Source organism: Engystomops pustulosus, chromosome 4 (assembly GCF_040894005.1).
Source record: "Engystomops pustulosus chromosome 4, aEngPut4.maternal, whole genome shotgun sequence".
NCBI classification, from domain to species: domain Eukaryota; kingdom Metazoa; phylum Chordata; class Amphibia; order Anura; family Leptodactylidae; genus Engystomops; species Engystomops pustulosus.
Genome location: NC_092414.1, coordinates 37,177,551 through 37,204,532, shown reverse-complemented (window position 1 = coordinate 37,204,532; position 26,982 = coordinate 37,177,551). Strand labels below are relative to the sequence as shown.

General features: G+C 50.5%; 22 non-coding genes and 6 pseudogenes across 22 annotated transcripts; all 28 read right to left on the bottom strand.

Moving 5' to 3' along the window:
* Window positions 1-436: 436 nt before the first annotated feature.
* Window positions 437-555, bottom strand: LOC140129188 (U5 spliceosomal RNA). Its single transcript, XR_011855395.1, has one exon. It is a non-coding gene; the product is annotated as a U5 spliceosomal RNA (small nuclear RNA).
* Window positions 556-1,103: 548 nt separating this feature from the next.
* Window positions 1,104-1,222, bottom strand: LOC140129187 (U5 spliceosomal RNA). Its single transcript, XR_011855394.1, has one exon. It is a non-coding gene; the product is annotated as a U5 spliceosomal RNA (small nuclear RNA).
* A 548-nt stretch (window positions 1,223-1,770) lies between these two features.
* LOC140129186 (U5 spliceosomal RNA) lies at window positions 1,771-1,889 on the bottom strand. The gene has a single exon (XR_011855393.1). It is a non-coding gene; the product is annotated as a U5 spliceosomal RNA (small nuclear RNA).
* A 551-nt stretch (window positions 1,890-2,440) lies between these two features.
* On the bottom strand, window positions 2,441-2,559 carry LOC140129185 (U5 spliceosomal RNA). The gene has a single exon (XR_011855392.1). It is a non-coding gene; the product is annotated as a U5 spliceosomal RNA (small nuclear RNA).
* Window positions 2,560-3,107: 548 nt separating this feature from the next.
* On the bottom strand, window positions 3,108-3,226 carry LOC140129184 (U5 spliceosomal RNA). The gene has a single exon (XR_011855391.1). It is a non-coding gene; the product is annotated as a U5 spliceosomal RNA (small nuclear RNA).
* Window positions 3,227-3,774: 548 nt separating this feature from the next.
* On the bottom strand, window positions 3,775-3,891 carry LOC140129167 (U5 spliceosomal RNA). The gene has a single exon (XR_011855374.1). It is a non-coding gene; the product is annotated as a U5 spliceosomal RNA (small nuclear RNA).
* A 548-nt stretch (window positions 3,892-4,439) lies between these two features.
* Window positions 4,440-4,558, bottom strand: LOC140129183 (U5 spliceosomal RNA). Its single transcript, XR_011855390.1, has one exon. It is a non-coding gene; the product is annotated as a U5 spliceosomal RNA (small nuclear RNA).
* A 548-nt stretch (window positions 4,559-5,106) lies between these two features.
* Window positions 5,107-5,225, bottom strand: LOC140129171 (U5 spliceosomal RNA). The gene has a single exon (XR_011855378.1). It is a non-coding gene; the product is annotated as a U5 spliceosomal RNA (small nuclear RNA).
* A 548-nt stretch (window positions 5,226-5,773) lies between these two features.
* On the bottom strand, window positions 5,774-5,892 carry LOC140129182 (U5 spliceosomal RNA). The gene has a single exon (XR_011855389.1). It is a non-coding gene; the product is annotated as a U5 spliceosomal RNA (small nuclear RNA).
* A 548-nt stretch (window positions 5,893-6,440) lies between these two features.
* LOC140129180 (U5 spliceosomal RNA) lies at window positions 6,441-6,559 on the bottom strand. Its single transcript, XR_011855387.1, has one exon. It is a non-coding gene; the product is annotated as a U5 spliceosomal RNA (small nuclear RNA).
* Window positions 6,560-7,107: 548 nt separating this feature from the next.
* On the bottom strand, window positions 7,108-7,226 carry LOC140129179 (U5 spliceosomal RNA). Its single transcript, XR_011855386.1, has one exon. It is a non-coding gene; the product is annotated as a U5 spliceosomal RNA (small nuclear RNA).
* A 548-nt stretch (window positions 7,227-7,774) lies between these two features.
* LOC140129178 (U5 spliceosomal RNA) lies at window positions 7,775-7,893 on the bottom strand. Its single transcript, XR_011855385.1, has one exon. It is a non-coding gene; the product is annotated as a U5 spliceosomal RNA (small nuclear RNA).
* Window positions 7,894-8,441: 548 nt separating this feature from the next.
* On the bottom strand, window positions 8,442-8,560 carry LOC140129177 (U5 spliceosomal RNA). The gene has a single exon (XR_011855384.1). It is a non-coding gene; the product is annotated as a U5 spliceosomal RNA (small nuclear RNA).
* A 548-nt stretch (window positions 8,561-9,108) lies between these two features.
* On the bottom strand, window positions 9,109-9,227 carry LOC140129176 (U5 spliceosomal RNA). The gene has a single exon (XR_011855383.1). It is a non-coding gene; the product is annotated as a U5 spliceosomal RNA (small nuclear RNA).
* Window positions 9,228-9,775: 548 nt separating this feature from the next.
* LOC140129270 (U5 spliceosomal RNA) lies at window positions 9,776-9,911 on the bottom strand (annotated as a pseudogene).
* Window positions 9,912-10,460: 549 nt separating this feature from the next.
* Window positions 10,461-10,577, bottom strand: LOC140129166 (U5 spliceosomal RNA). Its single transcript, XR_011855373.1, has one exon. It is a non-coding gene; the product is annotated as a U5 spliceosomal RNA (small nuclear RNA).
* A 548-nt stretch (window positions 10,578-11,125) lies between these two features.
* On the bottom strand, window positions 11,126-11,246 carry LOC140129266 (U5 spliceosomal RNA; annotated as a pseudogene).
* A 545-nt stretch (window positions 11,247-11,791) lies between these two features.
* On the bottom strand, window positions 11,792-11,912 carry LOC140129255 (U5 spliceosomal RNA; annotated as a pseudogene).
* Window positions 11,913-12,460: 548 nt separating this feature from the next.
* Window positions 12,461-12,579, bottom strand: LOC140129175 (U5 spliceosomal RNA). The gene has a single exon (XR_011855382.1). It is a non-coding gene; the product is annotated as a U5 spliceosomal RNA (small nuclear RNA).
* A 548-nt stretch (window positions 12,580-13,127) lies between these two features.
* On the bottom strand, window positions 13,128-13,246 carry LOC140129169 (U5 spliceosomal RNA). Its single transcript, XR_011855376.1, has one exon. It is a non-coding gene; the product is annotated as a U5 spliceosomal RNA (small nuclear RNA).
* Window positions 13,247-13,794: 548 nt separating this feature from the next.
* On the bottom strand, window positions 13,795-13,915 carry LOC140129256 (U5 spliceosomal RNA; annotated as a pseudogene).
* Window positions 13,916-14,463: 548 nt separating this feature from the next.
* Window positions 14,464-14,582, bottom strand: LOC140129168 (U5 spliceosomal RNA). Its single transcript, XR_011855375.1, has one exon. It is a non-coding gene; the product is annotated as a U5 spliceosomal RNA (small nuclear RNA).
* Window positions 14,583-15,130: 548 nt separating this feature from the next.
* On the bottom strand, window positions 15,131-15,255 carry LOC140129269 (U5 spliceosomal RNA; annotated as a pseudogene).
* Window positions 15,256-15,803: 548 nt separating this feature from the next.
* On the bottom strand, window positions 15,804-15,922 carry LOC140129262 (U5 spliceosomal RNA). The gene has a single exon (XR_011855465.1). It is a non-coding gene; the product is annotated as a U5 spliceosomal RNA (small nuclear RNA).
* A 548-nt stretch (window positions 15,923-16,470) lies between these two features.
* LOC140129268 (U5 spliceosomal RNA) lies at window positions 16,471-16,595 on the bottom strand (annotated as a pseudogene).
* A 548-nt stretch (window positions 16,596-17,143) lies between these two features.
* On the bottom strand, window positions 17,144-17,262 carry LOC140129261 (U5 spliceosomal RNA). The gene has a single exon (XR_011855464.1). It is a non-coding gene; the product is annotated as a U5 spliceosomal RNA (small nuclear RNA).
* A 548-nt stretch (window positions 17,263-17,810) lies between these two features.
* LOC140129164 (U5 spliceosomal RNA) lies at window positions 17,811-17,927 on the bottom strand. The gene has a single exon (XR_011855372.1). It is a non-coding gene; the product is annotated as a U5 spliceosomal RNA (small nuclear RNA).
* Window positions 17,928-18,475: 548 nt separating this feature from the next.
* LOC140129263 (U5 spliceosomal RNA) lies at window positions 18,476-18,594 on the bottom strand. Its single transcript, XR_011855466.1, has one exon. It is a non-coding gene; the product is annotated as a U5 spliceosomal RNA (small nuclear RNA).
* Window positions 18,595-26,982: the final 8,388 nt, after the last annotated feature.

The window sequence follows — 26,982 nt, the reverse complement described above, 5'->3', positions numbered from 1 at the left end:
GCAAATTAGGCCACAGACAAAAAGGAGTCCCAGACGGCGCCCGGGGAGGGATTTGTGCCAAAGAAGGTGTTGTGCTCCAGGGAGGGGGGCAGGCCTCATAGACTCCTGCTTTGGTTATTGTTGTTGTCGTCGTCGTCAAAAACAGAAGCAGAGAGGAGAGGAGGATTCCATTTAGATCTCCTGTCCTTCTCTGTCTCCCACCCAGATGGCCGTTCTCAATAAAGCCTTGTGCCTGCCTGTCGAACAGTCTTCCGCAAGGCACACTAGCCTGAAAGCTTTCGGCTGTGCCCTGGATAACCCCTAGACCAAAGCGCCTCAAACAGCGGTACACGACGCCAGATTATTTAGTAAAAGGCCTCCTCCCTTGTTTATCAAGCCAGTAATCAACAGATCTTTCCTTCTCCACTCCTCCTTCTGTTCTTCCACAAAGACAAGAAGCTCCAGCAAGCTGAAGCATACAAAAATTGCAACAAAACTCGGTTTCATCTCTCTCTCCACGGGAAATCTTTAGTAAAAGCCAAAAGACTCGTTCGGTATGAAGAGAGACCAGAGCATGTTTTTGCTGCTGGAACAAGCCCCGCCTCCGATGCCTGCCGACAGCCACAGGTGTCGAGCTGCTCAGGGAGATGCCACTAATTTGCACAGAGGCAAATTCCCTTGCAAAATGTGTGCAAATTAGGCCACAGACAAAAAGGAGTCCCAGACGGCACCCGGGGAGGGATTTGTGCCAAAGAAGGTGTTGTGCTCCAGGGAGGGGGGCAGGCCTCATAGACTCCTGCTTTGGTTATTGTTGTTGTCGTCGTCAAAAACAGAAGCAGAGAGGAGAGGAGGATTCCATTTAGATCTCCTGTCCTTCTCTGTCTCCCACCCAGATGGCCGTTCTCAATAAAGCCTTGTGCCTGCCTGTCGAACAGTCTTCCGCAAGGCACACTAGCCTGAAAGCTTTCGGCTGTGCCCTGGATAACCCCTAGACCAAAGCGCCTCAAACAGCGGTACACGACGCCAGATTATTTAGTAAAAGGCCTCCTCCCTTGTTTATCAAGCCAGTAATCAACAGATCTTTCCTTCTCCACTCCTCCTTCTGTTCTTCCACAAAGACAAGAAGCTCCAGCAAGCTGAAGCATACAAAAATTGCAACAAAACTCGGTTTCATCTCTCTCTCCACGGGAAATCTTTAGTAAAAGCCAAAAGACTCGTTCGGTATGAAGAGAGACCAGAGCATGTTTTTGCTGCTGGAACAAGCCCCGCCTCCGATGCCTGCCGACAGCCACAGGTGTCGAGCTGCTCAGGGAGATGCCACTAATTTGCACAGAGGCAAATTCCCTTGCAAAATGTGTGCAAATTAGGCCACAGACAAAAAGGAGTCCCAGACGGCGCCCGGGGAGGGATTTGTGCCAAAGAAGGTGTTGTGCTCCAGGGAGGGGGGCAGGCCTCATAGACTCCTGCTTTGGTTATTGTTGTTGTCGTCGTCAAAAACAGAAGCAGAGAGGAGAGGAGGATTCCATTTAGATCTCCTGTCCTTCTCTGTCTCCCACCCAGATGGCCGTTCTCAATAAAGCCTTGTGCCTGCCTGTCGAACAGTCTTCCGCAAGGCACACTAGCCTGAAAGCTTTCGGCTGTGCCCTGGATAACCCCTAGACCAAAGCGCCTCAAACAGCGGTACACGACGCCAGATTATTTAGTAAAAGGCCTCCTCCCTTGTTTATCAAGCCAGTAATCAACAGATCTTTCCTTCTCCACTCCTCCTTCTGTTCTTCCACAAAGACAAGAAGCTCCAGCAAGCTGAAGCATACAAAAATTGCAACAAAACTCGGTTTCATCTCTCTCTCCACGGGAAATCTTTAGTAAAAGCCAAAAGACTCGTTCGGTATGAAGAGAGACCAGAGCATGTTTTTGCTGCTGGAACAAGCCCCGCCTCCGATGCTTGCCAACAGCCACAGGTGTCGAGCTGCTCAGGGAGATGCCACTAATTTGCACAGAGGCAAATTCCCTTGCAAAATGTGTGCAAATTAGGCCACAGACAAAAAGGAGTCCCAGACGGCGCCCGGGGATGGATTTGTGCCAAAGAAGGTGTTGTGCTCCAGGGAGGGGGGCAGGCCTCATAGACTCCTGCTTCGGTTATTGTTGTTGTCGTCGTCGTCAAAAACAGAAGCAGAGAGGAGAGGAGGATTCCATTTAGATCTCCTGTCCTTCTCTGTCTCCCACCCAGATGGCCGTTCTCAATAAAGCCTTGTGCCTGCCTGTCGAACAGTCTTCCGCAAGGCACACTAGCCTGAAAGCTTTCGGCTGTGCCCTGGATAACCCCTAGACCAAAGCGCCTCAAACAGCGGTACACGATGCCAGATTATTTAGTAAAAGGCCTCCTCCCTTGTTTATCAAGCCAGTAATCAACAGATCTTTCCTTCTCCACTCCTCCTTCTGTTCTTCCACAAAGACAAGAAGCTCCAGCAAGCTGAAGCATACAAAAATTGCAACAAAACTCGGTTTCATCTCTCTCTCCACGGGAAATCTTTAGTAAAAGCCAAAAGACTCGTTCGGTATGAAGAGAGACCAGAGCATGTTTTTGCTGCTGGAACAAGCCCCGCCTCCGATGCCTGCCGACAGCCACAGGTGTCGAGCTGCTCAGGGAGATGCCACTAATTTGCACAGAGGCAAATTCCCTTGCAAAATGTGTGCAAATTAGGCCACAGACAAAAAGGAGTCCCAGACGGCGCCCGGGGAGGGATTTGTGCCAAAGAAGGTGTTGTGCTCCAGGGAGGGGGGCAGGCCTCATAGACTCCTGCTTTGGTTATTGTTGTTGTCGTCGCCAAAAACAGAAGCAGAGAGGAGAGGAGATTTCCATTTAGATCTCCTGTCCTTCTCTGTCTCCCACCCAGATGGCCGTTCTCAATAAAGCCTTGTGCCTGCCTGTCGAACAGTCTTCCGCAAGGCACACTAGCCTGAAAGCTTTCGGCTGTGCCCTGGATAACCCCTAGACCAAAGCGCCTCAAACAGCGGTACACGACGCCAGATTATTTAGTAAAAGGCCTCCTCCCTTGTTTATCAAGCCAGTAATCAACAGATCTTTCCTTCTCCACTCCTCCTTCTGTTCTTCCACAAAGACAAGAAGCTCCAGCAAGCTGAAGCATACAAAAATTGCAACAAAACTCGGTTTCATCTCTCTCTCCACGGGAAATCTTTAGTAAAAGCCAAAAGACTCGTTCGGTATGAAGAGAGACCAGAGCATGTTTTTGCTGCTGGAACAAGCCCCGCCTCCGATGCCTGCCGACAGCCACAGGTGTCGAGCTGCTCAGGGAGATGCCACTAATTTGCACAGAGGCAAATTCCCTTGCAAAATGTGTGCAAATTAGGCCACAGACAAAAAGGAGTCCCAGACGGCGCCCGGGGAGGGATTTGTGCCAAAGAAGGTGTTGTGCTCCAGGGAGGGGGGCAGGCCTCATAGACTCCTGCTTTGGTTATTGTTGTTGTCGTCGTCAAAAACAGAAGCAGAGAGGAGAGGAGGATTCCATTTAGATCTCCTGTCCTTCTCTGTCTCCCACCCAGATGGCCGTTCTCAATAAAGCCTTGTGCCTGCCTGTCGAACAGTCTTCCGCAAGGCACACTAGCCTGAAAGCTTTCGGCTGTGCCCTGGATAACCCCTAGACCAAAGCGCCTCAAACAGCGGTACACGACGCCAGATTATTTAGTAAAAGGCCTCCTCCCTTGTTTATCAAGCCAGTAATCAACAGATCTTTCCTTCTCCACTCCTCCTTCTGTTCTTCCACAAAGACAAGAAGCTCCAGCAAGCTGAAGCATACAAAAATTGCAACAAAACTCGGTTTCATCTCTCTCCACGGGAAATCTTTAGTAAAAGCCAAAAGACTCGTTCGGTATGAAGAGAGACCAGAGCATGTTTTTGCTGCTGGAACAAGCCCCGCCTCCGATGCCTGCCGACAGCCACAGGTGTCGAGCTGCTCAGGGAGATGCCACTAATTTGCACAGAGGCAAATTCCCTTGCAAAATGTGTGCAAATTAGGCCACAGACAAAAAGGAGTCCCAGACGGCGCCCGGGGAGGGATTTGTGCCAAAGAAGGTGTTGTGCTCCAGGGAGGGGGGCAGGCCTCATAGACTCCTGCTTTGGTTATTGTTGTTGTCGTCGTCAAAAACAGAAGCAGAGAGGAGAGGAGGATTCCATTTAGATCTCCTGTCCTTCTCTGTCTCCCACCCAGATGGCCGTTCTCAATAAAGCCTTGTGCCTGCCTGTCGAACAGTCTTCCGCAAGGCACACTAGCCTGAAAGCTTTCGGCTGTGCCCTGGATAACCCCTAGACCAAAGCGCCTCAAACAGCGGTACACGACGCCAGATTATTTAGTAAAAGGCCTCCTCCCTTGTTTATCAAGCCAGTAATCAACAGATCTTTCCTTCTCCACTCCTCCTTCTGTTCTTCCACAAAGACAAGAAGCTCCAGCAAGCTGAAGCATACAAAAATTGCAACAAAACTCGGTTTCATCTCTCTCTCCACGGGAAATCTTTAGTAAAAGCCAAAAGACTCGTTCGGTATGAAGAGAGACCAGAGCATGTTTTTGCTGCTGGAACAAGCCCCGCCTCCGATGCCTGCCGACAGCCACAGGTGTCGAGCTGCTCAGGGAGATGCCACTAATTTGCACAGAGGCAAATTCCCTTGCAAAATGTGTGCAAATTAGGCCACAGACAAAAAGGAGTCCCAGACGGCGCCCGGGGAGGGATTTGTGCCAAAGAAGGTGTTGTGCTCCAGGGAGGGGGGCAGGCCTCATAGACTCCTGCTTTGGTTATTGTTGTTGTCGTCGTCAAAAACAGAAGCAGAGAGGAGAGGAGGATTCCATTTAGATCTCCTGTCCTTCTCTGTCTCCCACCCAGATGGCCGTTCTCAATAAAGCCTTGTGCCTGCCTGTCGAACAGTCTTCCGCAAGGCACACTAGCCTGAAAGCTTTCGGCTGTGCCCTGGATAACCCCTAGACCAAAGCGCCTCAAACAGCGGTACACGACGCCAGATTATTTAGTAAAAGGCCTCCTCCCTTGTTTATCAAGCCAGTAATCAACAGATCTTTCCTTCTCCACTCCTCCTTCTGTTCTTCCACAAAGACAAGAAGCTCCAGCAAGCTGAAGCATACAAAAATTGCAACAAAACTCGGTTTCATCTCTCTCTCCACGGGAAATCTTTAGTAAAAGCCAAAAGACTTGTTCGGTATGAAGAGAGACCAGAGCATGTTTTTGCTGCTGGAACAAGCCCCGCCTCCGATGCCTGCCAACAGCCACAGGTGTCGAGCTGCTCAGGGAGATGCCACTAATTTGCACAGAGGCAAATTCCCTTGCAAAATGTGTGCAAATTAGGCCACAGACAAAAAGGAGTCCCAGACGGCGCCCGGGGAGGGATTTGTGCCAAAGAAGGTGTTGTGCTCCAGGGAGGGGGGCAGGCCTCATAGACTCCTGCTTTGGTTATTGTTGTTGTCGTCGTCAAAAACAGAAGCAGAGAGGAGAGGAGGATTCCATTTAGATCTCCTGTCCTTCTCTGTCTCCCACCCAGATGGCCGTTCTCAATAAAGCCTTGTGCCTGCCTGTCGAACAGTCTTCCGCAAGGCACACTAGCCTGAAAGCTTTCGGCTGTGCCCTGGATAACCCCTAGACCAAAGCGCCTCAAACAGCGGTACACGACGCCAGATTATTTAGTAAAAGGCCTCCTCCCTTGTTTATCAAGCCAGTAATCAACAGATCTTTCCTTCTCCACTCCTCCTTCTGTTCTTCCACAAAGACAAGAAGCTCCAGCAAGCTGAAGCATACAAAAATTGCAACAAAACTCGGTTTCATCTCTCTCTCCACGGGAAATCTTTAGTAAAAGCCAAAAGACTCGTTCGGTATGAAGAGAGACCAGAGCATGTTTTTGCTGCTGGAACAAGCCCCGCCTCCGATGCCTGCCGACAGCCACAGGTGTCGAGCTGCTCAGGGAGATGCCACTAATTTGCACAGAGGCAAATTCCCTTGCAAAATGTGTGCAAATTAGGCCACAGACAAAAAGGAGTCCCAGACGGCGCCCGGGGAGGGATTTGTGCCAAAGAAGGTGTTGTGCTCCAGGGAGGGGGGCAGGCCTCATAGACTCCTGCTTTGGTTATTGTTGTTGTCGTCGTCAAAAACAGAAGCAGAGAGGAGAGGAGGATTCCATTTAGATCTCCTGTCCTTCTCTGTCTCCCACCCAGATGGCCGTTCTCAATAAAGCCTTGTGCCTGCCTGTCGAACAGTCTTCCGCAAGGCACACTAGCCTGAAAGCTTTCGGCTGTGCCCTGGATAACCCCTAGACCAAAGCGCCTCAAACAGCGGTACACGACGCCAGATTATTTAGTAAAAGGCCTCCTCCCTTGTTTATCAAGCCAGTAATCAACAGATCTTTCCTTCTCCACTCCTCCTTCTGTTCTTCCACAAAGACAAGAAGCTCCAGCAAGCTGAAGCATACAAAAATTGCAACAAAACTCGGTTTCATCTCTCTCTCCACGGGAAATCTTTAGTAAAAGCCAAAAGACTCGTTCGGTATGAAGAGAGACCAGAGCATGTTTTTGCTGCTGGAACAAGCCCCGCCTCCGATGCCTGCCGACAGCCACAGGTGTCGAGCTGCTCAGGGAGATGCCACTAATTTGCACAGAGGCAAATTCCCTTGCAAAATGTGTGCAAATTAGGCCACAGACAAAAAGGAGTCCCAGACGGCGCCCGGGGAGGGATTTGTGCCAAAGAAGGTGTTGTGCTCCAGGGAGGGGGGCAGGCCTCATAGACTCCTGCTTTGGTTATTGTTGTTGTCGTCGTCAAAAACAGAAGCAGAGAGGAGAGGAGGATTCCATTTAGATCTCCTGTCCTTCTCTGTCTCCCACCCAGATGGCCGTTCTCAATAAAGCCTTGTGCCTGCCTGTCGAACAGTCTTCCGCAAGGCACACTAGCCTGAAAGCTTTCGGCTGTGCCCTGGATAACCCCTAGACCAAAGCGCCTCAAACAGCGGTACACGACGCCAGATTATTTTGTAAAAGGCCTCCTCCCTTGTTTATCAAGCCAGTAATCAACAGATCTTTCCTTCTCCACTCCTCCTTCTGTTCTTCCACAAAGACAAGAAGCTCCAGCAAGCTGAAGCATACAAAAATTGCAACAAAACTCGGTTTCATCTCTCTCTCCACGGGAAATCTTTAGTAAAAGCCAAAAGACTCGTTCGGTATGAAGAGAGACCAGAGCATGTTTTTGCTGCTGGAACAAGCCCCGCCTCCGATGCCTGCCGACAGCCACAGGTGTCGAGCTGCTCAGGGAGATGCCACTAATTTGCACAGAGGCAAATTCCCTTGCAAAATGTGTGCAAATTAGGCCACAGACAAAAAGGAGTCCCAGACGGCGCCCGGGGAGGGATTTGTGCCAAAGAAGGTGTTGTGCTCCAGGGAGGGGGGCAGGCCTCATAGACTCCTGCTTTGGTTATTGTTGTTGTCGTCGTCAAAAACAGAAGCAGAGAGGAGAGGAGGATTCCATTTAGATCTCCTGTCCTTCTCTGTCTCCCACCCAGATGGCCGTTCTCAATAAAGCCTTGTGCCTGCCTGTCGAACAGTCTTCCGCAAGGCACACTAGCCTGAAAGCTTTCGGCTGTGCCCTGGATAACCCCTAGACCAAAGCGCCTCAAACAGCGGTACACGACGCCAGATTATTTAGTAAAAGGCCTCCTCCCTTGTTTATCAAGCCAGTAATCAACAGATCTTTCCTTCTCCACTCCTCCTTCTGTTCTTCCACAAAGACAAGAAGCTCCAGCAAGCTGAAGCATACAAAAATTGCAACAAAACTCGGTTTCATCTCTCTCTCCACGGGAAATCTTTAGTAAAAGCCAAAAGACTCGTTCGGTATGAAGAGAGACCAGAGCATGTTTTTGCTGCTGGAACAAGCCCCGCCTCCGATGCCTGCCGACAGCCACAGGTGTCGAGCTGCTCAGGGAGATGCCACTAATTTGCACAGAGGCAAATTCCCTTGCAAAATGTGTGCAAATTAGGCCACAGACAAAAAGGAGTCCCAGACGGCGCCCGGGGAGGGATTTGTGCCAAAGAAGGTGTTGTGCTCCAGGGAGGGGGGCAGGCCTCATAGACTCCTGCTTTGGTTATTGTTGTTGTCGTCGTCAAAAACAGAAGCAGAGAGGAGAGGAGGATTCCATTTAGATCTCCTGTCCTTCTCTGTCTCCCACCCAGATGGCCGTTCTCAATAAAGCCTTGTGCCTGCCTGTCGAACAGTCTTCCGCAAGGCACACTAGCCTGAAAGCTTTCGGCTGTGCCCTGGATAACCCCTAGACCAAAGCGCCTCAAACAGCGGTACACGACGCCAGATTATTTAGTAAAAGGCCTCCTCCCTTGTTTATCAAGCCAGTAATCAACAGATCTTTCCTTCTCCACTCCTCCTTCTGTTCTTCCACAAAGACAAGAAGCTCCAGCAAGCTGAAGCATACAAAAATTGCAACAAAACTCGGTTTCATCTCTCTCTCCACGGGAAATCTTTAGTAAAAGCCAAAAGACTCGTTCGGTATGAAGAGAGACCAGAGCATGTTTTTGCTGCTGGAACAAGCCCCGCCTCCGATGCCTGCCGACAGCCACAGGTGTCGAGCTGCTCAGGGAGATGCCACTAATTTGCACAGAGGCAAATTCCCTTGCAAAATGTGTGCAAATTAGGCCACAGACAAAAAGGAGTCCCAGACGGCGCCCGGGGAGGGATTTGTGCCAAAGAAGGTGTTGTGCTCCAGGGAGGGGGGCAGGCCTCATAGACTCCTGCTTTGGTTATTGTTGTTGTCGTCGTCAAAAACAGAAGCAGAGAGGAGAGGAGGATTCCATTTAGATCTCCTGTCCTTCTCTGTCTCCCACCCAGATGGCCGTTCTCAATAAAGCCTTGTGCCTGCCTGTCGAACAGTCTTCCGCAAGGCACACTAGCCTGAAAGCTTTCGGCTGTGCCCTGGATAACCCCTAGACCAAAGCGCCTCAAACAGCGGTACACGACGCCAGATTATTTAGTAAAAGGCCTCCTCCCTTGTTTATCAAGCCAGTAATCAACAGATCTTTCCTTCTCCACTCCTCCTTCTGTTCTTCCACAAAGACAAGAAGCTCCAGCAAGCTGAAGCATACAAAAATTGCAACAAAACTCGGTTTCATCTCTCTCTCCACGGGAAATCTTTAGTAAAAGCCAAAAGACTCGTTCGGTATGAAGAGAGACCAGAGCATGTTTTTGCTGCTGGAACAAGCCCCGCCTCCGATGCCTGCCGACAGCCACAGGTGTCGAGCTGCTCAGGGAGATGCCACTAATTTGCACAGAGGCAAATTCCCTTGCAAAATGTGTGCAAATTAGGCCACAGACAAAAAGGAGTCCCAGACGGCGCCCGGGGAGGGATTTGTGCCAAAGAAGGTGTTGTGCTCCAGGGAGGGGGGCAGGCCTCATAGACTCCTGCTTTGGTTATTGTTGTTGTCGTCGTCAAAAACAGAAGCAGAGAGGAGAGGAGGATTCCATTTAGATCTCCTGTCCTTCTCTGTCTCCCACCCAGATGGCCGTTCTCAATAAAGCCTTGTGCCTGCCTGTCGAACAGTCTTCCGCAAGGCACACTAGCCTGAAAGCTTTCGGCTGTGCCCTGGATAACCCCTAGACCAAAGCGCCTCAAACAGCGGTACACGATGCCAGATTATTTAGTAAAAGGCCTCCTCCCTTGTTTATCAAGCCAGTAATCAACAGATCTTTCCTTCTCCACTCCTCCTTCTGTTCTTCCACAAAGACAAGAAGCTCCAGCAAGCTGAAGCATACAAAAATTGCAACAAAACTCGGTTTCATCTCTCTCTCTCTCTCTCTCTCTCTCTCCACGGGAAATCTTTAATAAAAGCCAAAAGACTCGTTCGGTATGAAGAGAGACCAGAGCATGTTTTTGCTGCTGGAACAAGCCCCGCCTCCGATGCCTGCCGACAGCCACAGGTGTCGAGCTGCTCAGGGAGATGCCACTAATTTGCACAGAGGCAAATTCCCTTGCAAAATGTGTGCAAATTAGGCCACAGACAAAAAGGAGTCCCAGACGGCGCCCGGGGAGGGATTTGTGCCAAAGAAGGTGTTGTGCTCCAGGGAGGGGGGCAGGCCTCATAGACTCCTGCTTTGGTTATTGTTGTTGTCGTCGTCAAAAACAGAAGCAGAGAGGAGAGGAGGATTCCATTTAGATCTCCTGTCCTTCTCTGTCTCCCACCCAGATGGCCGTTCTCAATAAAGCCTTGTGCCTGCCTGTCGAACAGTCTTCCGCAAGGCACACTAGCCTGAAAGCTTTCGGCTGTGCCCTGGATAACCCCTAGACCAAAGCGCCTCAAACAGCGGTACACGACGCCAGATTATTTAGTAAAAGGCCTCCTCCCTTGTTTATCAAGCCAGTAATCAACAGATCTTTCCTTCTCCACTCCTCCTTCTGTTCTTCCACAAAGACAAGAAGCTCCAGCAAGCTGAAGCATACAAAAATTGCAACAAAACTCGGTTTCATCTCTCTCCACGGGAAATCTTTAGTAAAAGCCAAAAGACTCGTTCGGTATGAAGAGAGACCAGAGCATGTTTTTGCTGCTGGAACAAGCCCCGCCTCCGATGCCTGCCGACAGCCACAGGTGTCGAGCTGCTCAGGGAGATGCCACTAATTTGCACAGAGGCAAATTCCCTTGCAAAATGTGTGCAAATTAGGCCACAGACAAAAAGGAGTCCCAGACGGCGCCCGGGGAGGGATTTGTGCCAAAGAAGGTGTTGTGCTCCAGGGAGGGGGACAGGCCTCATAGACTCCTGCTTTGGTTATTGTTGTTGTCGTCGTCAAAAACAGAAGCAGAGAGGAGAGGAGGATTCCATTTAGATCTCCTGTCCTTCTCTGTCTCCCACCCAGATGGCCGTTCTCAATAAAGCCTTGTGCCTGCCTGTCGAACAGTCTTCCGCAAGGCACACTAGCCTGAAAGCTTTCGGCTGTGCCCTGGATAACCCCTAGACCAAAGCGCCTCAAACAGCGGTACACGATGCCAGATTATTTAGTAAAAGGCCTCCTCCCTTGTTTATCAAGCCAGTAATCAACAGATCTTTCCTTCTCCACTCCTCCTTCTGTTCTTCCACAAAGACAAGAAGCTCCAGCAAGCTGAAGCATACAAAAATTGCAACAAAACTCGGTTTCATCTCTCTCTCTCCACGGGAAATCTTTAATAAAAGCCAAAAGACTCGTTCGGTATGAAGAGAGACCAGAGCATGTTTTTGCTGCTGGAACAAGCCCCGCCTCCGATGCCTGCCGACAGCCACAGGTGTCGAGCTGCTCAGGGAGATGCCACTAATTTGCACAGAGGCAAATTCCCTTGCAAAATGTGTGCAAATTAGGCCACAGACAAAAAGGAGTGCCAGACGGCGCCCGGGGAGGGATTTGTGCCAAAGAAGGTGTTGTGCTCCAGGGAGGGGGGCAGGCCTCATAGACTCCTGCTTTGGTTATTGTTGTTGTCGTCGTCAAAAACAGAAGCAGAGAGGAGAGGATTCCATTTAGATCTCCTGTCCTTCTCTGTCTCCCACCCAGATGGCCGTTCTCAATAAAGCCTTGTGCCTGCCTGTCGAACAGTCTTCCGCAAGGCACACTAGCCTGAAAGCTTTCGGCTGTGCCCTGGATAACCCCTAGACCAAAGCGCCTCAAACAGCGGTACACGATGCCAGATTATTTAGTAAAAGGCCTCTTCCCTTGTTTATCAAGCCAGTAATCAACAGATCTTTCCTTCTCCTCTCCTCCTTCTGTTCTTCCACAAAGACAAGAAGCTCCAGCAAGCTGAAGCATACAAAAATTGCAACAAAACTCGATTTCATCTCTCTCTCTCCACGGGAAATCTTTAGTAAAAGCCAAAAGACTCGTTCGGTATGAAGAGAGACCAGAGCATGTTTTTGCTGCTGGAACAAGCCCCGCCTCCGATGCCTGCCGACAGCCACAGGTGTCGAGCTGCTCAGGGAGATGCCACTAATTTGCACAGAGGCAAATTCCCTTGCAAAATGTGTGCAAATTAGGCCACAGACAAAAAGGAGTGCCAGACGGCGCCCGGGGAGGGATTTGTGCCAAAGAAGGTGTTGTGCTCCAGGGAGGGGGGCAGGCCTCATAGACTCCTGCTTTGGTTATTGTTGTTGTCGTCGTCAAAAACAGAAGCAGAGAGGAGAGGAGGATTCCATTTAGATCTCCTGTCCTTCTCTGTCTCCCACCCAGATGGCCGTTCTCAATAAAGCCTTGTGCCTGCCTGTCGAACAGTCTTCCGCAAGGCACACTAGCCTGAAAGCTTTCGGCTGTGCCCTGGATAACCCCTAGACCAAAGCGCCTCAAACAGCGGTACACGACGCCAGATTATTTAGTAAAAGGCCTCCTCCCTTGTTTATCAAGCCAGTAATCAACAGATCTTTCCTTCTCCACTCCTCCTTCTGTTCTTCCACAAAGACAAGAAGCTCCAGCAAGCTGAAGCATACAAAAATTGCAACAAAACTCGGTTTCATCTCTCTCTCCACGGGAAATCTTTAGTAAAAGCCAAAAGACTCGTTCGGTATGAAGAGAGACCAGAGCATGTTTTTGCTGCTGGAACAAGCCCCGCCTCCGATGCCTGCCGACAGCCACAGGTGTCGAGCTGCTCAGGGAGATGCCACTAATTTGCACAGAGGCAAATTCCCTTGCAAAATGTGTGCAAATTAGGCCACAGACAAAAAGGAGTCCCAGACGGCGCCCGGGGAGGGATTTGTGCCAAAGAAGGTGTTGTGCTCCAGGGAGGGGGGCAGGCCTCATAGACTCCTGCTTTGGTTATCGTTGTTGTCGGTGTCAAAAACAGAAGCAGAGAGGAGAGGAGGATTCCATTTAGATCTCCTGTCCTTCTCTGTCTCCCACCAAGATGGCCGTTCTCAATAAAGCCTTGTGCCTGCCTGTCGAACAGTCTTCCGCAAGGCACACTAGCCTGAAAGCTTTCGGCTGTGCCCTGGATAACCCCTAGACCAAAGCGCCTCAAACAGCGGTACACGACGCCAGATTATTTAGTAAAAGGCCTCCTCCCTTGTTTATCAAGCCAGTAATCAACAGATCTTTCCTTCTCCACTCCTCCTTCTGTTCTTCCACAAAGACAAGAAGCTCCAACAAGCTGAAGCATACAAAAATTGCAACAAAACTCGGTTTCATCTCTCTCTCCACGGGAAATCTTTAGTAAAAGCCAAAAGACTCGTTCGGTATGAAGAGAGACCAGAGCATGTTTTTGCTGCTGGAACAAGCCCCGCCTCCGATGCCTGCCGACAGCCACAGGTGTCGAGCTGCTCAGGGAGATGCCACTAATTTGCACAGAGGCAAATTCCCTTGCAAAATGTGTGCAAATTAGGCCACAGACAAAAAGGAGTCCCAGACGGCGCCCGGGGAGGGATTTGTGCCAAAGAAGGTGTTGTGCTCCAGGGAGGGGGGCAGGCCTCATAGACTCCTGCTTTGGTTATTGTTGTTGTCGTCGTCAAAAACAGAAGCAGAGAGGAGAGGAGGATTCCATTTAGATCTCCTGTCCTTCTCTGTCTCCCACCCAGATGGCCGTTCTCAATAAAGCCTTGTGCCTGCCTGTCGAACAGTCTTCCGCAAGGCACACTAGACTGAAAGCTTTCGGCTGTGCCCTGGATAACCCCTAGACCAAAGCGCCTCAAACAGCGGTACACGACGCCAGATTATTTAGTAAAAGGCCTCCTCCCTTGTTTATCAAGCCAGTAATCAACAGATCTTTCCTTCTCCACTCCTCCTTCTGTTCTTCCACAAAGACAAGAAGCTCCAGCAAGCTGAAGCATACAAAAATTGCAACAAAACTCGGTTTCATCTCTCTCTCTCCACGGGAAATCTTTAGTAAAAGCCAAAAGACTCGTTCGGTATGAAGAGAGACCAGAGCATGTTTTTGCTGCTGGAACAAGCCCCGCCTCCGATGCCTGCCGACAGCCACAGGTGTCGAGCTGCTCAGGGAGATGCCACTAATTTGCACAGAGGCAAATTCCCTTGCAAAATGTGTGCAAATTAGGCCACAGACAAAAAGGAGTGCCAGACGGCGCCCGGGGAGGGATTTGTGCCAAAGAAGGTGTTGTGCTCCAGGGAGGGGGGCAGGCCTCATAGACTCCTGCTTTGGTTATTGTTGTTGTCGTCGTCAAAAACAGAAGCAGAGAGGAGAGGAGGATTCCATTTAGATCTCCTGTCCTTCTCTGTCTCCCACCCAGATGGCCGTTCTCAATAAAGCCTTGTGCCTGCCTGTCGAACAGTCTTCCGCAAGGCACACTAGCCTGAAAGCTTTCGGCTGTGCCCTGGATAACCCCTAGACCAAAGCGCCTCAAACAGCGGTACACGACGCCAGATTATTTAGTAAAAGGCCTCCTCCCTTGTTTATCAAGCCAGTAATCAACAGATCTTTCCTTCTCCACTCCTCCTTCTGTTCTTCCACAAAGACAAGAAGCTCCAACAAGCTGAAGCATACAAAAATTGCAACAAAACTCGGTTTCATCTCTCTCTCCACGGGAAATCTTTAGTAAAAGCCAAAAGACTCGTTCGGTATGAAGAGAGACCAGAGCATGTTTTTGCTGCTGGAACAAGCCCCGCCTCCGATGCCTGCCGACAGCCACAGGTGTCGAGCTGCTCAGGGAGATGCCACTAATTTGCACAGAGGCAAATTCCCTTGCAAAATGTGTGCAAATTAGGCCACAGACAAAAAGGAGTCCCAGACGGCGCCCGGGGAGGGATTTGTGCCAAAGAAGGTGTTGTGCTCCAGGGAGGGGGGCAGGCCTCATAGACTCCTGCTTTGGTTATTGTTGTTGTCGTCGTCAAAAACAGAAGCAGAGAGGAGAGGAGGATTCCATTTAGATCTCCTGTCCTTCTCTGTCTCCCACCCAGATGGCCGTTCTCAATAAAGCCTTGTGCCTGCCTGTCGAACAGTCTTCCGCAAGGCACACTAGACTGAAAGCTTTCGGCTGTGCCCTGGATAACCCCTAGACCAAAGCGCCTCAAACAGCGGTACACGACGCCAGATTATTTAGTAAAAGGCCTCCTCCCTTGTTTATCAAGCCAGTAATCAACAGATCTTTCCTTCTCCACTCCTCCTTCTGTTCTTCCACAAAGACAAGAAGCTCCAGCAAGCTGAAGCATACAAAAATTGCAACAAAACTCGGTTTCATCTCTCTCTCTCTCTCCACGGGAAATCTTTAGTAAAAGCCAAAAGACTCGTTCGGTATGAAGAGAGACCAGAGCATGTTTTTCCTGCTGGAACAAGGCCCGCCTCCGATGCCTGCCGACAGCCACAGGTGTCGAGCTGCTCAGGGAGATGCCACTAATTTGCACAGAGGCAAATTCCTTTGCAAAATGTGTGCAAATTAGGCCACAGACAAAAAGGAGTCCCAGACGGCGCCCGGGGAGGGATTTGTGCCAAAGAAGGTGTTGTGCTCCAGGGAGGGGGGCAGGCCTCATAGACTCCTGCTTTGGTTATTGTTGTTGTCGTCGTCAAAAACAGAAGCAGAGAGGAGAGGAGGATTCCATTTAGATCTCCTGTCCTTCTCTGTCTCCCACCCAGATGGCCGTTCTCAATAAAGCCTTGTGCCTGCCTGTCGAACAGTCTTCCGCAAGGCACACTAGCCTGAAAGCTTTCGGCTGTGCCCTGGATAACCCCTAGACCAAAGCGCCTCAAACAGCGGTACACGACGCCAGATTATTTAGTAAAAGGCCTCCTCCCTTGTTTATCAAGCCAGTAATCAACAGATCTTTCCTTCTCCACTCCTCCTTCTGTTCTTCCACAAAGACAAGAAGCTCCAACAAGCTGAAGCATACAAAAATTGCAACAAAACTCGGTTTCATCTCTCTCTCCACGGGAAATCTTTAATAAAAGCCAAAAGACTCGTTCGGTATGAAGAGAGACCAGAGCATGTTTTTGCTGCTGGAACAAGCCCCGCCTCCGATGCCTGCCGACAGCCACAGGTGTCGAGCTGCTCAGGGAGATGCCACTAATTTGCACAGAGGCAAATTCCCTTGCAAAATGTGTGCAAATTAGGCCACAGACAAAAAGGAGTCCCAGACGGCGCCCGGGGAGGGATTTGTGCCAAAGAAGGTGTTGTGCTCCAGGGAGGGGGGCAGGCCTCATAGACTCCTGCTTTGGTTATTGTTGTTGTCGTCGTCAAAAACAGAAGCAGAGAGGAGAGGAGGATTCCATTTAGATCTCCTGTCCTTCTCTGTCTCCCACCCAGATGGCCGTTCTCAATAAAGCCTTGTGCCTGCCTGTCGAACAGTCTTCCGCAAGGCACACTAGCCTGAAAGCTTTCGGCTGTGCCCTGGATAACCCCTAGACCAAAGCGCCTCAAACAGCGGTACACGACGCCAGATTATTTAGTAAAAGGCCTCCTCCCTTGTTTATCAAGCCAGTAATCAACAGATCTTTCCTTCTCCACTCCTCCTTCTGTTCTTCCACAAAGACAAGAAGCTCCAGCAAGCTGAAGCATACAAAAATTGCAACAAAACTCGGTTTCATCTCTCTCTCTCTCTCCACGGGAAATCTTTAGTAAAAGCCAAAAGACTCGTTCGGTATGAAGAGAGACCAGAGCATGTTTTTCCTGCTGGAACAAGGCCCGCCTCCGATGCCTGCCGACAGCCACAGGTGTCGAGCTGCTCAGGGAGATGCCACTAATTTGCACAGAGGCAAATTCCTTTGCAAAATGTGTGCAAATTAGGCCACAGACAAAAAGGAGTCCCAGACGGCGCCCGGGGAGGGATTTGTGCCAAAGAAGGTGTTGTGCTCCAGGGAGGGGGGCAGGCCTCATAGACTCCTGCTTTGGTTATTGTTGTTGTCGTCGTCAAAAACAGAAGCAGAGAGGAGAGGAGGATTCCATTTAGATCTCCTGTCCTTCTCTGTCTCCCACCCAGATGGCCGTTCTCAATAAAGCCTTGTGCCTGCCTGTCGAACAGTCTTCCGCAAGGCACACTAGCCTGAAAGCTTTCGGCTGTGCCCTGGATAACCCCTAGACCAAAGCGCCTCAAACAGCGGTACACGACGCCAGATTATTTAGTAAAAGGCCTCCTCCCTTGTTTATCAAGCCAGTAATCAACAGATCTTTCCTTCTCCACTCCTCCTTCTGTTCTTCCACAAAGACAAGAAGCTCCAACAAGCTGAAGCATACAAAAATTGCAACAAAACTCGGTTTCATCTCTCTCTCCACGGGAAATCTTTAATAAAAGCCAAAAGACTCGTTCGGTATGAAGAGAGACCAGAGCATGTTTTTGCTGCTGGAACAAGCCCCGCCTCCGATGCCTGCCGACAGCCACAGGTGTCGAGCTGCTCAGGGAGATGCCACTAATTTGCACAGAGGCAAATTCCCTTGCAAAATGTGTGCAAATTAGGCCACAGACAAAAAGGAGTCCCAGACGGCGCCCGGGGAGGGATTTGTGCCAAAGAAGGTGTTGTGCTCCAGGGAGGGGGGCAGGCCTCATAGACTCCTGCTTTGGTTATTGTTGTTGTCGTCGTCAAAAACAGAAGCAGAGAGGAGAGGAGGATTCCATTTAGATCTCCTGTCCTTCTCTGTCTCCCACCCAGATGGCCGTTCTCAATAAAGCCTTGTGCCTGCCTGTCGAACAGTCTTCCGCAAGGCACACTAGCCTGAAAGCTTTCGGCTGTGCCCTGGATAACCCCTAGACCAAAGCGCCTCAAACAGCGGTACACGACGCCAGATTATTTAGTAAAAGGCCTCCTCCCTTGTTTATCAAGCCAGTAATCAACAGATCTTTCCTTCTCCACTCCTCCTTCTGTTCTTCCACAAAGACAAGAAGCTCCAGCAAGCTGAAGCATACAAAAATTGCAACAAAACTCGGTTTCATCTCTCTCCACGGGAAATCTTTAGTAAAAGCCAAAAGACTCGTTCGGTATGAAGAGAGACCAGAGCATGTTTTTGCTGCTGGAACAAGCCCCGCCTCCGATGCCTGCCGACAGCCACAGGTGTCGAGCTGCTCAGGGAGATGCCACTAATTTGCACAGAGGCAAATTCCCTTGCAAAATGTGTGCAAATTAGGCCACAGACAAAAAGGAGTCCCAGACGGCGCCCGGGGAGGGATTTGTGCCAAAGAAGGTGTTGTGCTCCAGGGAGGGGGGCAGGCCTCATAGACTCCTGCTTTGGTTATTGTTGTTGTCGTCGTCAAAAACAGAAGCAGAGAGGAGAGGAGGATTCCATTTAGATCTCCTGTCCTTCTCTGTCTCCCACCCAGATGGCCGTTCTCAATAAAGCCTTGTGCCTGCCTGTCGAACAGTCTTCCGCAAGGCACACTAGCCTGAAAGCTTTCGGCTGTGCCCTGGATAACCCCTAGACCAAAGCGCCTCAAACAGCGGTACACGACGCCAGATTATTTAGTAAAAGGCCTCCTCCCTTGTTTATCAAGCCAGTAATCAACAGATCTTTCCTTCTCCACTCCTCCTTCTGTTCTTCCACAAAGACAAGAAGCTCCAGCAAGCTGAAGCATACAAAAATTGCAACAAAACTCGGTTTCATCTCTCTCTCCACGGGAAATCTTTAGTAAAAACCAAAAGACTCGTTCGGTATGAAGAGAGACCAGAGCATGTTTTTGCTGCTGGAACAAGCCCCGCCTCCGATGCCTGCCGACAGCCACAGGTGTCGAGCTGCTCAGGGAGATGCCACTAATTTGCACAGAGGCAAATTCCCTTGCAAAATGTGTGCAAATTAGGCCACAGACAAAAAGGAGTCCCAGACGGCGCCCGGGGAGGGATTTGTGCCAAAGAAGGTGTTGTGCTCCAGGGAGGGGGGCAGGCCTCATAGACTCCTGCTTTGGTTATTGTTGTTGTCGTCGTCAAAAACAGAAGCAGAGAGGAGAGGAGGATTCCATTTAGATCTCCTGTCCTTCTCTGTCTCCCACCCAGATGGCCGTTCTCAATAAAGCCTTGTGCCTGCCTGTCGAACAGTCTTCCGCAAGGCACACTAGCCTGAAAGCTTTCGGCTGTGCCCTGGATAACCCCTAGACCAAAGCGCCTCAAACAGCGGTACACGACGCCAGATTATTTAGTAAAAGGCCTCCTCCCTTGTTTATCAAGCCAGTAATCAACAGATCTTTCCTTCTCCACTCCTCCTTCTGTTCTTCCACAAAGACAAGAAGCTCCAGCAAGCTGAAGCATACAAAAATTGCAACAAAACTCGGTTTCATCTCTCTCCATGGGAAATCTTTAGTAAAACCAAAAGCAGGGGGTCCAAATCCAGCTAGGCGTTAGCCTGTTTTGCTCTTACTGTGTCCTCACAGATAAGACATTGACTCCTGCTGAGGCACTGCAGCGTCGTCGTCGCCGCCGCTCGGTATACCTCAGCAGAGGAGGGAGGAGCCTCCTGTGAAGGGGGCTTCTCCTTCTTGTCATTGTCTCCCTGCTAGGGAGTAATCCAGCAGGCTGTTGAGGACAAGTCTGTAGCAATCTGGCGTCATCAAGACTGTCTTGTGCCAAGTGAGGAGTCTCCTGGCGTACCAGATGGCGTCCTTATAGCAATTTATAAGGAGCCAGGCGGCCTGGATATCCTCAATGGCATGAGTGCCCTGGAACAGCCCATAAAGCACCGCGTGGTGGGTCATGGAGCTCCTTGGCACAGAGTCTTGGAAATGGGGCTCTACGGCGTCCAACAGGCTCTGAGCAAAGGGGCACCCCCAAAACAGGTGCAGGGGAGTCTCCTCCGACCAGGGGCACCTGGGGCAATAGGGGGTGTTGCTCAGTCTCCGGGCATAGGTGAAGGCCGTGTCCTGGGTGACTCCTGGGACAAATTCCATCAAGTCTTTGGCTCGGATGAGCTTGTGCACGGTCTTTGGTTTCCACAGGTCGGGCTTGAGTCCCTCCAGTTGGTGCTCCCTCACAAAACGGACGGCCTGGCCGTAGTACCAGGGTTCGCCCCAGTTGTAAGGGATGGAGCTGTCCCACTTGTCCCAGTCCAGCCCCCTCCAGAGGGGCAGGAGGAAGAAACGGGACATGGACTTTCCCGCGGATCTTGCAGAGTTCCTCAGGGTCCTGCGCACGCAGTCGCAAACAAAGAAGATCCAGAGCAAAGTGGAGATGTCGGGGACACCTTTACCCCCCTTGCTTGGCTCCTTGAACATGACCGCTCGCTTGACCCGGTCCATCTTTGAGCCCCAAACAAAATGAAAAATGGTCCTGGTAACAGCCTTGCAGACGGGGGCCGGGGGCGGCCACACCTGAGCCGCGTACTGGAGTACGGGCAGCACCTCGTTACGCAGGACGAGCGTCTTCCCCTCCAAGGAGAGCTGTCTGAGGCTCCACAGGGTGACTCTGGTGTTGACTTTGGCCAAGCGTTCTTGCCAGGTCTTCAGGGCTGCGCCTTCCTTCCCGAACCAAACTCCCAGGACCTTCATGAAGTCCGGCTGAATGGTGAAGGGGAAGGGGGCAGAAGAAGCAAGCTGCCAGTCTCCGAAAAGCATGGCCTCCGACTTCCCGCAGTTGACTTTTGCCCCCGAAGCCTGTCCAAATTCCTCGCAGGTCTGGACGAGCGCCGTCACCGAGCTCCGGTCGGAGCAGAAGACGGTCACGTCGTCCATGTACAGCGAGCACTTGACCTCGTCGCGTCCGGGTCCCAGTGCGGTGATCCCTCTGATCCCTTGGTTCTGCCGGATAGACTCTGCGAACAGTTCTATAACGCAAACAAAAAGAAGGGGTGAAAGAGGGCAGCCTTGCCTGACCCCCGAAAACACAGGGAAGGGGTCAGTCTTCCAGCCGTTCACCAGCACCGAGCTGTGGATATCAAGGTACATTAGGTCAACATAGGAGCAGAACGTCTTACCCAACCCGAACCTGCGCAGGGCCTGGCTCATGAAGTGGTGAGAGACACGGTCGAAGGCCTTCTCCTGGTCCAGACTGACCAGGGCCGCGCGGACGCGGCGGCTTCCGACGTAGTGCAAGGTGTCCCTCACCAGGGCCAGGTTGTCCGCGATCCGGCGACCCGGAACGCCGCAGGTCTGATCCGGGTGGACGATACCTCCGATGACTCCCTTCAGCCTGTTGGCGAGCACCTTGGCCAGGATCTTGTAGTCCACGTTGAGCAGAGAGATGGGACGCCAGTTCCGCAGGTCGCATCTCTCTCCCTTGTGCTTGTACAAGACCGTGATCAGTCCCTGCCTCAGGGACGGCGGCATCCTACCCTCCACCACCATCTCCTCGTAGAGCTCCAGCAGGTCCGGGCAGATGAGGTCCCCCAGCGCTACGTAGAGCTCGGCCGGGAGACCGTCACCGCCCGGGGTCCTGCCGGGTCTGAAGGATTTAGCGGCAGAGAGCAGCTCAGCCGCCGTCAGAGGGGCGTCTGTGGCCTCGGCACCTGCAGGATCGAGGGTGTTAGCGATACCTGACAGGAACCTCTCGGCGGCTTCGTCGTCCGTGGGCTTGCGGGAGTAAAGGTCGCCGTAGAAGTCGCTGACGACTCCTATGACGGCGTTCTTCCCCCTCTGCACGCATCCGCTTTCGTCACGTAGTTCGTTCAGGGGCGTGTGGCCGGCGTGGACTTTCCTGAAAAAGAAAGAGTTACACTTCTCACCCTTCTCCAGGTTGTCCACTTTGGCACGTAAGATGATTCGCCTGGATTCCTCCTCAAAGTGCCTCTTCAGGCCCTTCTTGGTGTCCTCCAGCTCCTCTCTGACGTCCCAGCCGCAGCGCTGGAGGTCCTGCAGGGATCTCAGCTGGTGCTGGAGGTCTCTGAGGCCCCTCTTGGCCGCGGCCGCCTGCCGCCTGCCTTTGTCCTGAAAGAAAGAACGGATTTCAACTTTAGCGTATTCCCACCATTCGCTTACAGTTTCAAACAAACATTTGTCGTTTCTCAGGACCATATAGATGTCCCTCAGCTCCGCCTGCACTCCCTCGTCCGCCAGCAGGGCACAGTTCAGCTTCCAGGAGCCCGGGCCCGGCGGGAAGCCGTGACCCAGGGCGCACCTTACCTGCACCGCCCTGTGGTCGGAGAAGAAGCAGGGGACCGTGGAGGACCCGCACTGCCTGATCGCCTTGGAGGTGAACACAAAGTCAATCCTAGAACGGGAAGCGCCGTCGGAGCTGCTCCAAGTGTAATTCACGGAGCCGGCCCCGACGGCGTCCTTCAGGGATGCTTCCGTCACTACCTCTATCAGCAGCTTGGACGTGGCGTCCAGCTTGCGCCACTCTTCCTCTATGACGCAGTTGAAGTCGCCGGCCAACACCACCGCCCCAATGGTGGTGGCGAGTTGCGGCCTGAGGTTCTGGAAAAGCTCCAGTCGCTCACCCCTGTCAGGGGAAGCGTACACGCTGATGAGCCGCACGGGCTCACCCGCCCAGGAGCCGTCCACGACCAGAAGTCGGCTGCAGACTAGCTCCTGGACGGAATCGAGCGTGAAAGCGCTCCCCCTGAGAAGGATGGCGGTACCAGCAGACCTGCAATCGCCCCCACCGGACCAGTAGGAAGGACCGTGACTCCAGCCCCTGGCCAGATGGTCGTAGGACCTAGAGGAGGGGATACCACATTCCTGTAACATGTAAACATCGCACGACTGGGAGGCAAGGTAAGTTAGTGCAGTCTGACAACGAAACTTATCTCCAATGCTTCTAACATTGATGGAAAAAACGGTTAGGTTAGCCATCATGAGGGAAGAAAAAGAGGGTTAGGTTGGGACGATACCGCCTTAGTTACCTGTCCGGTCGGGCGGCTTGCCTTCGGTTCCGTCCGGAACCTTTTTGAGGTTCTCCAGCACCTCATCCAGGTGCTGTTCCTCCGCGGTCAGGTCGATGGAGCTGGAGAGGGGGCCGTGTTCCCTGAAACCGGCTTCCATCTCCTCGAAGAACTCCTCCTTTTCTGCGTCCTGTTCGGCCGCCTCCAGCGGTTTCTTGCTGGTGGAGTCGCTGACGGGGCTGTCCCTCTGTTTCCTTTTCCGTCGACTTGGCTCTGGGGAGACAGGGTTGGAGACAAGGGCCTGGGAGAGGTAGGGGAAGTTTGTCTCTGTCATGGCAAGAGGAGAGGTGGCGGGGGAGGAGGTCATTAGTGCCGCCTCTCCAAAGGAGGTGGGGATGGACTGGGGCTGGTGACAGAATTGCTGAGATGCTTGCTGGGGGGAGGGTGGCATTCTCAGCCGGGGAGAGGGGGGAGGAAAGGTTATGGGCGGTCAGGGAGGGCTGGGAGGTGGAAGGTATCACCTTGTCTTACCAGACTTGGGCTTTGACGCCTCTGACTGCTTGTTTGCATTCTTTGACACCTTCTTCTTGGGCTGAGGTGTCGACACAGCGGGCGTCCGAGCTTCAAAGCCCTTGGCCGGAGCGAGTGCAGCCACGTGTGCCCAGGTCTTCTTCCTCTCTGAACAATCTTTGTAGAGATGTCCAGCTAGTCTGCAGAGGTTACACGTGGTTCTTCTCGGGCAATCCTTAGAGACGTGACCCGTCACCCGGCAGTTCTTGCACGCCTCCTCCTTGCAGGCCTTGATCACGTGCCCTTCTTGTCCGCATTTTTGGCAGGTCCGCGGCATGTCCGGGTAGTAAATGAGGCCATAGGAGTTCCCCAGCATGAAGGACTGGGGCAGGTGCTTGAGTCCGTCCTTGGCTTCCGGGTCCAGGGTGAGCCAGACGGTCGCCATCTACTTACCCATCCAGAGGCCGTAGCAGTTCAGGATCTTCGTGGGCTCCTTCACCACTATGCAGAACCTCTTGAGGAACCTCTTGATGCTCACCCAGATAAACGTCACGTAGAAGAGCCCGGTGACCATTGCCTGGATTCCAAACATGTCCGAGGCTTTGACCGCCTGGTCCAGCAGCATTTTCTTGCAGAACATTTCTTTCGTCATGTCCAGTACCCTTCCATCAACCTTCTTCAGTCGCAGCGCCACCGTGTCCCTCATGTAGGGCGGGAGCTTGGGGGGCTCCAGGCTGGTCTGCGTAGCCGCTGGTTGCTACTGCTCAGGGGAGGAGGCTTCAGGGGTTGAAGCAGTTGCTGGGGCCTGGGGTTCCTCTTCCATCCTCTCTTCCAGGGCATGCTGGGTCTTCTTGTGCTTCTTAGTTCCGGTGGCTTTGCTTGAAGAGGCCATGGCTTCTTTCAGGCTTGCTCCGGAGGTGTGAAGAAATTCCAGGGAGGCTTGCTTGCTCGGCTTCCAAGGAGGGGGCGGAGCTATGCAAATCTTCACAGCAGAGTTCATCTCTAAGAGGCTTCTCCGGTTCTCTTCAAGTGAATCGAAATCTAAGCGAGTACTAGCTCTGTGTTCTTAAAAGAACAATACTACGCTTAATCTGCATAAATCCTCCAGTCCAAGCAAAAGATTTTTGCGTTTTGAAGAAGAACCAGAGTTGAGAGTTAAGAAGGGCAGTAATTTTTTCCCTAAATTTGTGCAAAGTAGGACGATCAGGACTCAACCATTTCAAATTCACTACCATGTTTATCGCACCAGAACTTGATAGTAATTTGTAGAAGACAAAAATGAAAAGATTGAATTACCACCAGTAGTAAAATAGTAACAATGTGGTTACATGCTAATATGCTAAATAGTTGCATGTTGCATTTATGCATGACATAGCCAGGATGATATCTATTAAATGATGGCATGTCCAAAGGATTAGTGGATGGTGAAATATGGGTCTGAAAATCAAACGTTCAAAATATGCTACACTGTGGCTTGGCAGTGGTATCACAGTACAGGGATAATAAAGCCACTGATATCACAGAAAACACTAACCTACACAGTAATGTTACATTACTAACATAACACAAGGTATAATGTACACCATAATATCATAGCTAAGAAATATTGCAGAAAATATAATACTGCAGTAAATGGATAATTGATGCACACAGCTTTTTAATAAATTCTTTATGAAATGCTCTCTCAATGTCTGAGTTGGGTGATGGGTCCCAAAGTGACTGCTATGCCTGTCTCACCGTTATGTACATGGATGTTTTTACTTCTGGGGTCATTTATAAGTTGTTAGACTCCTATAAATATAGGCTGTGTTTTAGTCCATTGGCACAATTTTCTCTTGAAAGATGTTTGACTGTTGTTGGATGAAATATATGAATTTAAAACAATATTTAGGGGATGGTGCCCATGGTATGCTAGATAAAACCTATAGATGAGTAATTATATTGTAGCCGGTATAGCACTGACTTGCTCGGAATAACTGACTGTACTATTACCTCCAGCTATCTGTAATATTGCTTAATACCGAACAAGCATGTCTCCAACATATGCTTCCCATTAACTTTCTAACTACTGCCAGAACAGCTTCCACGTGCAGGGGTTGTGACCAGAGTCTCTCTAATGCTCTGCAATCAATTGTTTCACAATCTTCAGAATTATCATATGTTCAGGAAAAGTACATATTCTTCTATGCCTTAAATGGAAAACCTAAGAGTTATAACCACGGTCCTGGAATTACTCCAGAAAATACGTAACGCCTCGTCCCTCTGAATATAATATACAAACACTGGGGAAGTCAGGAAAAACAGGCTGCACTCATTGTCATTCACAGCAGAGAAGCATTTGTGCTTTGGAACATGACCTCATCCTGTTCTAGAGACAACACATTCAAAGCAAGCCTGGGACAGAAACACTTCTATTTATGCTAATACAGGCTGACCTAATAACGAGACAAAAAGGGAGAAAAGGCACATTGGAGAATGTAGATAGATCCAATAATATATTCATAGATCTTAGATTTTATATAGAAGATGGATGGATAGATAGATAGATAGATAGATATACGAGGAAGGCAGCAGCACTCCAGTTAGTAGATTTTAAATCAGGGTGATCTTTATTTCAGATGCGACGTTTCGGTGTATCCACCTTTTTCAAGCATTGAAAAAGGTGGATACACCGAAACGTCGCATCTGAAATAAAGATCACCCTGATTTAAAATCTACTAACTGGAGTGCTGCTGCCTTCCTCGTATATACCACTTGGTCCTTGCCACGGACATCCAGATTTTTGCACCCAGGCCATTCGGTTGTGCTGCCTTGGACTTCTTTTGTTTTAGATAGATAGATAGATAGAATACAAAAAATAGGCAGCACTCCTAATGGATTGGTGATAAAAAAAAAATGTGGATTTAATTTACCTTATGTGAGCCACGTAGAGGTAGAGTCAGGCTTGAGAAACACTACAGACAAAATGTCACTCACCAATCCATTCAGAGTGCTGCCTATATTTTTTGTATTCTATTATTGGACTTTGCAGGGCCCAAAGTTTTTGGGATAGCGACCATTTTTCAGGTCTGTGCTGCTATTATTTTGAATAGATAGATAGATGCAACAGGGTTCTCAGCTAATATGTACCTCACCAAAAAGAAGCCATTCTAGCTATCACATTAGGTTGCATTCACTTTTTAGTTTTTGGACAAGCTCCCAGTGTATACATGGAACATATCCATAGGCAAATACTGGCATATGAAGGCATCTTTTTGGGGTCTATCTGCGCAAGTATGTGTCATGTTAAGATGTAGCAAACTTCATTTTCCCATCTGCTTCTTGCTGCAGAGCAACATATACACTCACTGGAGTTCATGAAAACCTGAGGGGATGGACACAAACTTGTGGTATTCATCCCCGGCCTCAGTCGAGAGAACTCCCTGTAAAGTTCCCAGTGATTTAATTGTCTAAATATGGACCGTTATATCACTGGGGGAAACACACTGAATTGATTGGCAGCTGTCAATCACTGTCTGCTGTCGATGTTCACTCCCTGTTTTTAGGGGGAGCAGGACAAAGTATCCCACTGTATGGGTACTGTATATGTCAGGTATCCTTACAATGGCGGAGTAAAAACAAGATGTTAATGTAGTCTTACTAATGCCACTCTTATTAAATTAAATTAAATTCTGCATTTCTCTTCAGTGGATCACATGATTCTTGATGAATTAACATTCAGACCCCTATTGCCAACTACTAGTGATTGGGTACAGCACTAAAGACATTGATTATATTAAACACATCATGATGAATTATTAAACTTTC